Below are 14,911 nucleotides of genomic sequence, written 5' to 3'. Positions count from 1 at the left end.
CCTGTTTAATGAAGCTCCTCTCCAAGTCCTCTACAAGTTGTTATTTTACAGAGTTTTTTTTTTAATCAATAAAAGTTATTGAGCCCTTTTACGATTAACTTGAGTGTACGTTGGGACTCAAAAATGCCGAAACCGAGCATCTAGCAAAGTCAAGAATGCCGAAGAGCGAGCTACTGGAGCTAGCGCTAAACCTAGCTCACCCAGCACATGTGATGTTACACCAGATGTCTATGCGTTGTGCAAAGTTGTGTAAAGATATTTCGGAGTCCATCCTACAGGGAGTAAATGCTCGATTTGATACATTCGAGCTGCATTGCCAACAACTGATGTCTTCGCAAGCCGAACTGCAGGCCCGTGTTGCTAACCACAAGTTAGCCGTTAATGACTTTGAGGCGCGCATTCTGGAACTGGAAGCTAATTACGCAGAACTAAGTAAACAAAATAAACAGCTTTGCGCTAAGGTTTCGGACTTGGAGGCTCGCTCAAGAAGAAACAACATAAAGATTGTGGGGATACAAGAAGGGAAAGAAGAAGGTCAACCTACAGACTTTGTTTCTAAACAGATTCCCCAACTCCTTTGAAAAGAGTTTTTTCCTCATCCAATCAAAGTTGACCGAGCTCATCGCTCTCTTCAGCCCAAGCCAGCCGCCGGTGAAAAGCCGCGTACTATTCTGGCAAGCATCCATAATTTCCAAAAGGAGCAGATTTTTGCGTCGCGGGAGAATGCAGTCACTGGAATTTAAGGGCAAACAGGTCTTCATTTTTCCTGATTACACTGCTGAAGTGATGTCGCAGCGAAATGCTTTTCAAGATGTAATGCAATCCATGCGGAAACACGGCATCAAGTTTTCACTACGATACCCAGCCAGGATGCAGATCTATCGGGATGGAGTGGAGGCACCAGTGACTTTTGACGACCCGGCAAAGGCAGCGAGCTACGTGGAAGAGCTCAGCGGGCACTCATGAGAGCGGCCCAAAAGTGGAACATAAGGTCTCCCTATATAACTGTAGACGGTTCGTACTACTACCTACAGCGTGTATTCCACACACACACTGTTTTGACATTTGTCTCTGAGATCGTAATATGGTCTGATTCTGCTCCCTTTATTATTACTATTTACTTTTAAAATTTTATTTACATTTTTTTGTAATTATCTAAATGTATTTATTTATTTATTCATTTGTATTATTATGGCTTATCAGTGTGTTTTAAACAATTATTTCATGTTTACTAATGTTTTTTTATTATTGTTGTTTTTTATATTTTTTTTTATTATTATTAATATTTTTATATATTTTTTATTTAATTTTTTTTACAGTAACATGTATAATGTGCTTTTACATCTGAGTACCTGGAGAGGGGTCTTTCCCTTTTTTTTTTCTTGTGTGAGTTTTTGATTATAGCTACCTGCCCGGCAGCTCCTTTTTAGAAGGAACAGGAATTTTTGTGTCTTGTTTTTTAGACACTGTAAGGGTGGGGTGGGGTGTTCTTTGTGTTGTTGTCTCGTTCTTGTCTGTTGTTTTTTTCTGTTTTTGTGTATTTTACTATCTACATTCCCTGAAATTACTTTTTTGATGCTATTAATAGTTCACTACTACTAAAAAAGTGTTTACAATGTAAGAGTCTCTTTTTTCCTCTTTTGCTTTTATGCAGAGGTCTTTTCGTAGAGTTATGACTGGAGGAGCGGTGAAACTAGTCTCTTGGAACGTTAGGGGACTAGGACGTCCTATAAAAATGGAGAAAGTATTTAGACATTTAAAGTCGTTATCAGCAGACATAGTTTTCCTACAGGAGACCCACATCAAAGCCACTGAACAGCGCAGGTTGCGGTGTAATTGGGTTTCACAGGTTTATCAGTCACCATTCACATCCCATGTGCGTGGGGTGGTTATTCTCTTTTGGAAAAATATTCCGTTTCAGTTTTCTTCAATGGATACTGAGCCACATGGCAGATATATATTAGTTTCTGGCACCATAAATTCAATCCCTCTGACTTTCCTGAACATCTATGGTCCAAACATGGATGATCCTAACTTTTTTCAAAAGGTTTTTGATTTGCTCCCAGATGACAATACTTTTTTAAAATAATTTGCTTAACTGCAGACATTTAGTGGACATTTGGAGACTCCAACACCCCACGGATAGGTATTATTCACATGTGCACAAATCCTACAGTAGAATAGATTACTTTTTAGTCAATTCACAATTAATCTCGCACATCATTGATACAAAGTACAGTGGTATATTAATATCTGATCATAGTCCCCTTATCATGTCTATCGATTTATCTCTTTCTAGGCAGTCCTAGTCCTGGCACTTTAACCCGTCATTGCTTGCTGATAATAAATTTGTAGAATATATCACTACTAAGCTGAACGATTTCATAGAATTCAATGACAATGGAGAGGTGACAGATTCTACACTCTGGGAGACTTTAAAAGTGGTTATGTGTGGGCATATAATTTCCTATGAATCTGCTGCCAAAAAAGAAAGGGAGAAACGGCTTTCGGAAATAAAGAACACTCTTCCTAATTTAGAACAGATGTATCAGGTATCAAACTTATCTAAAGATTATAACAAGATAATGAAACTTAAATATGAATACAGTCGCATTCTTGGTGCTCAAATACACAGTCTTTTTCTAAAATTGAAGCAGAGACATTTCGAAATCGGCGACAAACCTGACAAACTTTTGGCACGGCAACTTAAAGGAGCTCAAGCTTCTAGTATTCACTGTATTAAATCCAAGAATGGTACATTGTTTATTAACCCTAAGGATATCAACGCCAGTTTCAAAGACTTTTATAGTGAACTTTACTCTTCCAACAGCACGGCCACTCCCTCTAATTTAGCAATTTATTTTTATTCTTTTGAGACGCCCAGCCTCAGTGATAATGCGAAGACAGATTTTGATTCTGATTTTACTTTGGAAGAGATCATCTCTACCATTAAATCAATTCCATCACCTGCTCTTTTTGCTATTGCAATAGAACCTCGGGCTTTAATGATAAGGGGACATAATATATCACAGGATTGACAGTGGGAAATAGGGAAGCTCGCATTAGTCTTTACGCCGATGACATCATATTATACTTGCAGAATTCTGAAAAGGCAGTCCCCACTCTTTTGGATCTAATTACGTCATTCGGGAAGTTATCAGGGAACACCATCAATTGGTCAAAGAGTAGTTTTATGCCCCTTTCTAACACGTATAAATTTGGTTTTCTGGAGAATCTCCCAATCAATATAGTTAGGGACCACTTTGCTTTGTTTATCTTGGCTTAACCTTTCCCAAAGATCGAAAATTACTTTGTAAATTAAATTTTTTTGAATTTCTTACTAAACTTAAAAGCAACATAGAGACTTGGAAAGTTCTGCCTTTGTCTATGATTGGGCGTATAAACTCAATCAAAATGGTTTCCCTCCCTAGATTTCTTTACCTCTGCCAAAACCACCCTGTTTTTTTTAACCTGTTTTCTTTTCAAGGAATTAGATTCTGTCATTTTTTCTTACATTTGGAAATATAAGTGTAGGACTCAAATGGTCCATTGCATGTTCAAAAATTGATGGAGATCTATGTTGAAAATTAAGAAGTTTTATTTTGAATGCAAGAAGTTAGAGAATGCAAGTTCTGCGCAGGAGAGATGTACTACCGTATCAGCTCTGCCCTATTGGGCTCTCCTTCATGCTTTTATATTGTCTTTCACACACTATCTAATGCCAACCCTATTGACTTATATGGTGTTGTCTTGACAGTTTGACCATTCAGCAACCAGATGTTCCTCTTTCTGGTATCTGTGTTGACAGTTGACCTTTTAAGGCAGATGTCTCAGAGCACGTACACACAACTCATACATCCTGTCATTCTCAGAAATTTCTGCACTTTCTATGCACCCATACCTGATAACAGGATGGGCTGTTCTCAGCAACCTGCAACACTTCTCTATACTGTGCACATAATATGGCAATTAACCCTTTAAAGCAAAAACCTTTATGTCTATATTTACTACGTATTTACTAGCAAAAATTAATAAAATGCTTATCCTTTAATCCCTCTCTTGGCCTCTGAAAGAAGCCACACCACTTTAATAAACACTTAAAAAATCTCAGAATTCTTGGTCCAATATGTCCAGATGAGCTTGGGTCGAAAACCTCGGTGAGGAAAGACACACAAGCAGCCCCCTAGTTGGCTTATGGGCAGCCACCACATGTTCACCTGACACATCATATCAGACTACTAGAAAGAAAAGTATTTAAAATGTAATAATAATAATTTAAAAATATAATAATAAAAAATAAAATTCCCTATAAACCAGTGTGCTCAGGCTGGACTGGGCCGAAAACCCCTGTGGGGAAAGGCACCCAGTCAGTTCCCTAATTAACATTTGGCCAACCACAACATGTCAGCTGAGTCAATCACACTGAAATTATCTAAGCTACAAACATTTCAGTGAACAAAAATTTTAATCTTAACACTTTTTCAAACAGCAAATTTCTCAAACATTAATATCTAAAAAACTTAACTTGTGATGAATCAGCATCTGCAAAGAAGCACAGTTATTGGGAAAAAAACATTTGTAAGTCATATTCCTCCTCTTCCTCCTCATCATTATTTCCAGGAGATATCAGCAGAGGCATTGTGTAAGGGGGTGGGGCTCTGTCCTTTTTCTCAATTGCCGTCACTATCACCCTGTTACACAATGATCTTATACATGGGATGCAACAGCATCCACAGGTCACTATTATGGCCACAAAGGTGGCTATAGAGATCAGAATTGATTTAAACATGGTTTTATATTTTCCAAACACACTGGTCAGCCAATCATCAAATGGGTTATTTACACCAGAGTGTTCTGCCATTGTTTTGGAGAGGGTTTTTAACCCCTCTAGGGCTCTTGTCACCGATCCATCTGGAGCGGTGTTATTGGGAATGAAAGTGCAGCAAAAATCACAGGTCCCGTCCTTTTCCGCTAGGAGCATATCTAATGCTATTCTGTTTTGTATTGCCATTAATGAGTTTGAAGCCAATTGTTCTGATAATCCTTCTACGGCATCTCGTGTCAGATTTGGCAATCTCATTACATTTTAATGTACATAATTAATTCTGTCCACATTTTTACTTGGGGTGACAGGGAATAGGGCTGAGGTTATTGGAATATTCTCAAACCCAGCAGCAATTTGATCTGCCAATTTGTATTCATCTGGGACTCCTCTTGGGACTCCAATTGAATCTATAAAGGTTGGGGAATTTGTGGTTAAGTCAAATGTTGCGTCCCTTTTTTTTCTTCCTCCCAGCTGTACTTCCACCCCTTACCTCTTGTCTCCTGCCAATCAGTGTTACTGGTGCTGTCAACCTGACCATTGGACATGTACCTTCCATAGTTTTCCCTTTTATTCTTACAAACAACCTTTTTCCTCCACAGTAATAATATAGTCCTCCCCGTGCCCAAGGTCCTATTATATCCTCTGTATTGTTGATAATCTTTTTGCACCACAAAGGGTTAATATGCCCTACCCTGACTAGCACTGTTCCGGTGGAAGTAAAAGAAAGACAGGTGAAATTTCCTGGGTCTGCAGAAAATGGGCCTGTATTTGTCTGGTTATTTATTGGTGGGAATATTTCTGCTAGAGTGTCACATCTTTTTGGTCTATACTGCCTAGTCAGATTTATCATACACCCATATCCTACTGGGTCATTTGTTATCAATGGGGCTGGTTCTATTCTAAGGGTTGGTCTAGCTTTTGCACATGCAACACAATCTGTCATTCCTGTTTGTTTAGCTGTGGAAATCATCCATTCTAACCACAAATTAGTTTCCCCGTATCCTGTGGCTTTCTCGAGTTTATCCTCAGGGGTTAATTTGGTATAATCCATTTCTATTACAACCCTTCGACCTCTAATTTCTCTTCTATGATCTCTGAATGGGGGGTCCTATAGTCGTTGTCTTGTTTCTATCTATTACATTGACCCTATCTAAAAACTCAACTTCTGAGAAGCAAAATGGCGGCTGGGGAGTAGCAGCTGTACTGAGCCACTCCTGTCACATATACTTGATATTAATCTATATTCGTGAAATAAGGAACGCAAGCTCCGAACTTTGGTTATAAAGCTCGTGTAGTATGTCGCTAGAGACTTTTTGGCCGCAATCTTTGCCGAAAATGACAAAATCTCAAGTGCAATAGATGAGAAACTTGGCCCGCTGGCAGAAACTATGAACATACATACCCAGCAGCTAGAAGACGTTAAGAATCGGTTCGGTGATGCAGAGCGGAGAATCATGGCGGCGGAGACATCATTGGAAAACGCACAATCCCGTGTTTGCACTCTTGAAAAGCAGGTAGCTATGCTTACTGAGCATATCGACGACTTGGAGAACCGAGGCTGTCGTAAAAACATCTGAATCCTGGGCCTCCTGTGAGGAGGCCGAGAGAGGCAATGCTGTGACGTTTCTTGAGTTGTGGATCCCCGAGTTTCTTGGTCTACATACTAAGAATAGTCACGTGAAGATTGAAAGAGCACATCGCACGATGGCCTCAAAGCCTGACGCAAAGGACACACCACGACCGCTCATCGTTCGGTTCCACAACTACAGTGATAAACAGGCAGTCAGTTTGGGAACATTAACAAAATTTTTGAGACGGCGGCTGATGTGTCGCGACACCTGGATAAGAACAGCTCGACTTCTAATACTTAATCGAGGGATGAACTGCTCTAGCTGTATATACTATAGGTCTGAGCGATTGTTTTGCGTTTCTAAAGTTTGTGTTTCTCATTGTTAAGTGACGGGAGCTGGTTTCAGCTTTCGTTTGAGTTTTGGTATTTGGTACCTCGTTTTGTATCGCTGCTACTGGAGAATCGAAGGTTTTTTTTTTTTTTTGTAGTTTGTGAGATGAAAGGTTTTCCCTCAAGCGTGGGGAAATTGCTTCTTTTTTCTTGTTCTACATTTTTCTGTTTATTTTTTAAAGTACAATTTATTTTTGTTCTCGCGTTGCCAGTTTGGCTTGTCTGTACGTGTATGTCTGTTCAGTGTAATGCCTTGACACACGGTTATTTGCATATCGAACCTCATAGGGTAATGAGAACGGAATTTGTTAGCGGAGGGAGAGCACTACTTTATTCTGTTTGTTTTACGCAATGGTTAGTAATTTAAGACTTTGTACTTGGAATATAAGGTGTTTACATGGGCGTATTAAAAGTCGCAAAGTGTTCACACAACTGCATAAAGAAAATATAGACATAGCTTTACTGCAGGAAACCCACTTAAGTGACAACGGACATCAAAATTTGATACATAATAAATGGGTCGGTCAGATCTATTGTTCATCCTTCACAAAGAGCAGTAGGGGAGTAGCAATCTTGATTAACAAAAAGATCTCTCTTAAAATTACAGACAGTATTAAAGACAAATATGGTAGATAAATTATTATTAAAGGAACTTTAAACAATGAGGAAATTTCATTACTAAACATATATTGCCCTCTAAATTATTCTTCAGAGTTTCTTATAAATGCTTTCCTTAAATTCAAAGAATTTGCATCTGGATTGAGCATTATAGGAGGGGACTTTAATTGCTTATTAAATTCTTCTTTAGACCCATTCCCCCCCAGATATTCTTTTTATACCAAACAGTCTAAAACTCTCGTGGCATTATGTGAAGATCTAGAGTATCTTGATGTGTGGCGCACTTTTAAACAATTTCAGATGGAATTCACCTTTTTCTCTCACCCTCACAACTGTCACTCCAGAATAGACTATTTTTTTTGCCCCGAAAACAATGATGCATGCAATTTCAGGCTGTGATATAAAGAACATTGTTGTCTCTGATCATGCTACAGTAACATTAGATGCCAACATAAAAGGTTTTCATAGACCAATCAGAAACTGGAGATTTAATAATCTACTACTCAAAGATGATATGTTTCTTTCATATTTTAACTGTGAATTTAAGATATTTTTATCTATCAATTCGGAATCTTCAGATAACCCCTCGCTTCTCTGGGAGACAGCAAAAGCATATATCAGAGGCCTTATTATTTCATATTCTAGAACTAAAAAAAGAAAACAGATCGAGAAACAGAAACACCTAGAATCAGAGTTAAATGCGGCTACAAGTAGTTTTTTAAATGACCTTTCCCCAGCTGCTTTAGAAAAAATAAGTGCCACAAGAGTCTCCCTAAATTCATTGCTAACCCAGCAATCTCATTCAGATGTATTATTTTCAAAACAAAAATTATATGAATGGGGCAATAAACCTAGTAAATACTTAGCCAATCTGGCAAAATCTAAATCTAATTCACAATTTATTACTTCCATAATAGGCTCTTTCGATTCTATTACTATTAATAACACTTTCAAACAATTTTATTCAGTTCTTTACCAATCACATTACTGTCCTCTAAAACACGACAAGATGATATCATTCTTTTATCACCTAACTCTGCCTGTTATTTCTGATCATTTACAATAATTGAGAAAATTCTATTAAATCCCCCTAAACAAAAACTGATTTCTTTTTTCTATAAGTCTCTGTCCTCTTATAACACTGTCTGTAACTCCCATCTCAAATCAATTTGGGGAAAAGAGCTTGGAGTGGATATTTTGGAGGAAGAATGGGAGATGGTTTGGTCTCTAGCCAATAAGCTTTCAGTTTGCAATAGGGTAAGAGCCATTCAACTCAGGATCCTTCATAGAATTCAAATCACACCACAATTAAGACACAAATTCAATGCAACCCACTCACCTCTATGCCTTAAATGCAAATCAAATATAGGGGATTATATTCATTGCATATGGGACTGTCAGGTGATTCAGGCATATTGGAGCAGAATCGTAGCCCAAATAATTAACATTTTTGGTCTGGACATAGATATAAACCCTCTGTCCCTTCTCCTGGGTTTTCCTTGCAAACTAATTACGAACAAGTATCGACAACGACTCTTCTGCCTGTTAACTTTTGCTGCCAGGAAGAACATTTTGATGTCATGGATCAATGATAAATCAAGAGATTATTCCCCTGGAATACTTAACATGTCTTAGCCACTCCACAACTGATACATTTATTCGCACTTGGACACCATATCTGGACAATATAAACCTTGCTTTATGTGACATTTTGAAACTCATAATGACATAATGTCCGTATAGACATTCATTCAGGTGTACTTTGTTTTCATCAAACTTCTCACTTGTCCTACCATATTGTAATATTCGTAACATAATAGCTTATGGCTCAGGCCATATGTATATTTTAATATATGCAGTTACGTTTTGTGTCAGGCATATTATGTTGTGTTTGTATTTTTGTTTTGTGTATGTCTAAAAGAAAAAAACAAAAACAAATAAAAACATGTAAAAAAAAAAAAAAAAAAAAAAAAAACTCAACTTCTATGATTCCCAGGGGGTCAGTTCCTGATATCTCGACTCCTAATAGTTTATGGAGAAATTTAGGTGGATTGTTTTTCCCAGCATAATGGGTCTCATCTAGGGGGTCTCCTGTCCACTCCCCTATGGACAAAGTAATAGGGTTCGGAGTAGGACTATAATCCCTTTGTATTTTCAGTTTTCTCCACTCGTTTTTAAGATTCCCTAACCATGTTGGGATGGGGGATTGTCCCTGTGTACCCCACTACTTGATCCCACCCTCTACACCACTTATGATCTGCCTTACCCCTCATGTTACAACATGCATTCATAGTCTGATCAAAACAAACATATACGTCATATCCTCGCCACAAACTATTGTATCCCCCACAGTCAATTACCTGACATAGATCAAATGTGTAAGTTGTCGTCTCTCCCTTTACATATTTTATGGACAGCCCTCCATAATACTTGGAACACTTGTTTCCTTCCCCTAGGGATCTTTTTGCTCTGGTTGGTTTTACAGCTGAGGTTCATTCCTGTTCTGACTTTTTTCTACTCCTAGAATTGTCCCCACTCTTATCAGTGCTACTATCCCTATTGCCCCAGTAGCTTACAGTTTTCCCACAACTTGACCCTCATGTTTTATTGATGCTGGTTTTCTTATTATTCAATTCTGGTCCTTCCTTTTGCTTATTTTTTACAGCGTTATTGTGTTAACAGCAAGTAATATATAATCAGTATCAAAGCTACAAAAAAAAATGGCAAGCACAGTAAACTTATTTTAACGTATAAACTGAAATGGTTATATTCTGGCCTTTAAACGTCTTTTCAATAATGTGGAGAACTCTATAGAATTCCAACTTGTCCAAACCACACCCCAGCCTGGGTATTGACAATCTGGTGACATGTAATCTGCTACACCAAGTTCTCATGCATGCTAAACTGCTCTCAAAGTCCTCATAGGTGGGCAAGTCTCTAGCAAAGGTTTTTGTGATCAAATGGAAAACTATTCTGTCTGCCTCGTGGGTTACAGCACAGTCACCCTTCATTTTTCTTTGGGCCTTTACTTTGTCAACCCCTTATCTTTCTCTGAATTTTTTCGCTATGCCCGCTCCAAATGCACAGTCTGCACTGACACAATGGGCTACAGCTTCTCCATTAGGGGCTGTGAATAAATCCCCAGTTTTGTAGACCACCTGCAAAGTTTGTAGGTTACTTTGTGATGGATGAAAATTTTTGTCGTGTGTATGTGTTTGTGTGTCACCTCCTTTGTGGTACCCTCACTCCCTCCTGCACCTTCTGTGGTATCCTCCCTCTATTGGACCTGCGAAGCAAGGTCCACTCTGGTGTCGTCCAATGATCTGGACGGTGGGTCCACCGGACAGCACTGGCTCAAATGGTACCAAGTGTCACCTTTTCCTGCAAGACGAACACAGTGAGAGGTGCGTGCAATTACCTTTATAGGAGTAGACCAGCGAGGCTCTTTCCATTTACGCCTGTAAATTATCAATCTCACCCAGTCCCAAGTTCGGTCAGGTAGGGGTGCTGGATATTCGTGTCCCCTAAAATCAGTTGGTAACATTTTGTCTAAAGATTCAATTAGAGCAGTCAATTTGTCATAGTAAATTTTGTGTGATAATGGTTGTACTGGTTCCAATTGTAGTGGGCCAGGAAATTGGCGACCAGTCAACAGTTCAAATGGTGTGTATCCTTTTGCCCTACTCACAGAGCTCCTTACTGACATCAAGGCCAGTGGAAGAGCAGCCAACCATGTCAATTTAGTCTGCGCACAGATTTTAGCCAATTTGTTTTTTAATGTTAGATTCAACCGCTCAACCTTACCTTGTGACTGCGGGTGATAGACCGCCCCGAAATGATGTACTAAACCCAATGCTCCACATCAGCCAGATGTTCATTTTTAAAGTGTGAGCCGTAGTCAGATCTTACCCGGCTCGGAAAACCATGATGGGATGTCTTCCTTGCCCACCGGGAAGGCCTCTGGCCATCCAGTATATGCATCTATCATAACAAGCAAGTATCGTTTACCATTTACCCTTTCAATCATGTCAGTGAAATCAATTATAACTTCATCCCCAGGGCCATTTACCAATGGGAACGATCCCTGAGATGGTTTCATAGTTGGTTTGACATTGTGCAGATGTCATTGTACAGATGTCAATGACAATATATTGTACAATATATATATATATATATATATATATATATATATATATATATATATATATATATATATATATATATATATATATATATATATTGTAGTGCCTGGACCATCTAATATGTCCGGTACTCTAAGAATAAGCTCATAAATTCAAATTAATTAAAATTAATTCTCGGGGATTCGAATCAGAAGATTCAAATGACTGACTCAGTCAGAAACAGGTTAACAGGTTACATCATCTATTGGTCCACCCTAATAGAAGTAAGCAGCGTGATTTTAGCTTTAGTAAATCTATGTTATATTATTACGTGGCCAACAATAATAATATAAAACAGGATTTCAGTATTTATACAAGCAAGGTAGCAAGACCATATAGCTAAGGCAGTAACTTAGAAACACATACAACTCCGACAAGGATCTTAAAATGAAACAAGTTTATTAAGCTAAACACACAGTACACTACTCTAAAAGACAAACATACAGATGCACACACACACACACACAATTCTGGAATGGGTGAATGACTGACAATAAACAACAAAGAGTCCCAAACGTCTCGCACTTGCTAAGTTCTTAGCATTGCAACCTGAGAAAACCACCAAGCAGAGAATCTGACTAAGGTTTACTGCTTAAATTTAACACCAGCTTCAGCAAGGAGTGATCGTTGTTTGTGTTACTTGCGTTTTGGTTGTGACGGAGAGTTTGACGTCAGCACGCGAGAAGTTTGTTGAATGGGAAATGCTCCAGTGACTGCTCCGGCAGAATTACGAGACTTAGGAAGTAAGAGTTCAGAGAAGTTGAATGACTGACCCTACTGCTGGACAGGGCTGCATCCGAGTGTTCACGGGAAAGCAGTTATACGAGCAGAACAGGGTCAGACTTGAGTTCATGCGAGTCACGAACGTACACAAAAGCAGCTTGAGCTCCTGTGAACGGGTTCTCATTGCCGTAGTGATATAACGGCGGACAGACACAGGCTTTACACGGTGTAGGGGATCAACCTACGTTTTAAGATCAATCAGGGATTTATTAGCTCATTTCAATGAACCGGATCTTAAAGATTCGAAACATTGATTCGACTCAATAGAGTCAGACTGAATCAGAGTAAAAGATTCACACTTCGTCTACCATTTGTCCTGCAAATAGAAGACATCGTATTTTACCAATCTTGTTAATATTATTTACGTGGCCAACGATAATAACATAACACAGTATTGGGTTAACTTTTAGGAAGGTAACAAGATCTACAGCTCGAGGCAATGACTTAGAAGCACATAAACAAGAACACAGTTCTTACAAACTGAGAACAAAGATTTATTGAGCTACACTACGATACATGAAACTAATTACGTAATAAGCAAACAACAAACAAACGCACACACACATTCACACATACACACAGAGGCAGTTCAGAGGATGTAAGATGAGTTGAACAACCATCCCAAATTAATTCTAATACTTCTTGCAAGATCTTAGAATAACACCTGAGAAACCACAAAAGCAGAGACATGGCTTATCTTTAACTGCTTAAGATCAATCTGCACCAGATCAGCAAGAGACAACATTATTTTGTGGTACTTGCGCCCTTTTTGCCAAAGTCGAATTTCCCTCGCCGGCTGGCCTCGGGGAAACGCGGTGCTCCTGATTGGCTGGTGGCTTCTGTGACGTCCTTGGGATTCCCTCGCTCGTGAGTGGGTCGTTCTGGGTTACCGAGGTGACGGACTGCTGAGAGTCGGTTTGCGGAAGTTTGTGCGGTTTCGGCGGTCCCGAAACTTAAGAGGTTTGCATGGAGAGTTTGTGGTGACCCAATCGCCTGGCGGCGCAGTGTCCGAGCAGGCGAACGGGGGCAGAAAGCAATAGCATGAGCAAGCCAGCTAATGCAAAAAGCAAAGTTTCTTTGTTGCAGGGTGTTTTTAAGTGACCTGGTTTGGTCCATCCCTATGGCTTCCAATGAGCAGTTGCCATGAAGGGCGGGGCCATGCCCCGTACCATCATAGAAAGGGTCAATAATTAACAGACTGCATGTAGAATTCTCGTGGTAAGTTTTGTGACTATATCACATCAACTAGTTTTTCATTTACACCAATGTATTGCAAATGTCACTAGCTTTCGTTCAATACCAGACATCATACATTTCAGACACATACAGATAATTTTAATTTGCTATAAGGGTTAAAACAACATTAATTAACCTGGTTGGTTGGAATAAACATAGCATATGAGGAAAACCATGGCATATTATTCAAAGATACATCTGCCTTAGTTTTGACGATTTAAGAGTTTGTCTTTCAATCGTATGCATTATTTTCTCTTTGTCTCTATGAAATTGTACATCTGGCAGGATGTGCCCCAGGCGAGCACATGACCATGTAGAGGAGTCATTCAAAAGTCTCGTGAGGCCGTTCCCGCTGAAAATCCTGTAAAGCCCCATTGTCTAAGTTTATTAGTCATTTACTAGTTAGCTGAAGGGTACCAGAACATCTGCAGCCAAAGTATTGATGCAGCTATTCAAATCAATTGGTTCTCTGTTATCGTGATGGTATAAGCCCTCAAGCCAGTTCAATGACAGACAATTTGGCACCCAGTTTCTGAGGTTTCAGATTCAACTCGTGCTGTTCGCTGCGATATGCTCATGAGTTCCTTCAACGGGTAGTTCTTCCAAGAGCGATGTCCGGCAGGCGTGTTGTAAAGACAGGAAGCATGCAACGCAAAGTTTATGCGTAGAAACCCCTCGTGAAGCCAAACAAAAGCCGTTAAACTTTCACCTCGTTGAAGTTTTATAGTGGCTAGAGTTGAGACCAGCCCCCTCTGTTGTCTCCGACAGAGAGGGGGAGACCCGTGGCATAAAACTTCACTTTACTGTTATCAAAACTCAATAAAGCTCTGTAATGAACTACTATTTGCAGATACAGTTTTATCATTTAATCCAATGTTCTCTTAAGCCTTATAGCTTTAGTTTGACATCAAACATCACAACCTTTATCAAATACAGTTAATTACATGCGTTACAGACGCTACGACGTTTTATTTACATGCACCCCATAGTGAATATACTTGCTTACATACGTAGTAAAACAAACACAACTATTAGCAATAAAACATTAGAGCAAACACACTTTTAAACGTGAAATGTCCAAAAATCGTGCTGGCTTTTTGTACCGAAACAATACGAGTGTTATCTCCTTTTTTACAGCAAGAGGGGAGGGGGAGGATCACGCGCCCAAAGAGACACACATGTGGCTTTCTTCTTTTGGGTGCAAGTAAGTTAACATAGTCATGTGAGGGGCCAAATGAACGGATTTTCCCGATGGGCCATGTACTTATTAACCCATGGTTACAACCCGTCCTTTGTTTTATAAAGGTG

This window comes from Danio aesculapii, chromosome 18 (genome assembly GCF_903798145.1).
Source record: "Danio aesculapii chromosome 18, fDanAes4.1, whole genome shotgun sequence".
Classification (NCBI taxonomy): domain Eukaryota; kingdom Metazoa; phylum Chordata; class Actinopteri; order Cypriniformes; family Danionidae; genus Danio; species Danio aesculapii.
The sequence above is the reverse complement of the archived record's forward strand: the minus strand, read 5'-3'. Positions refer to the sequence as shown.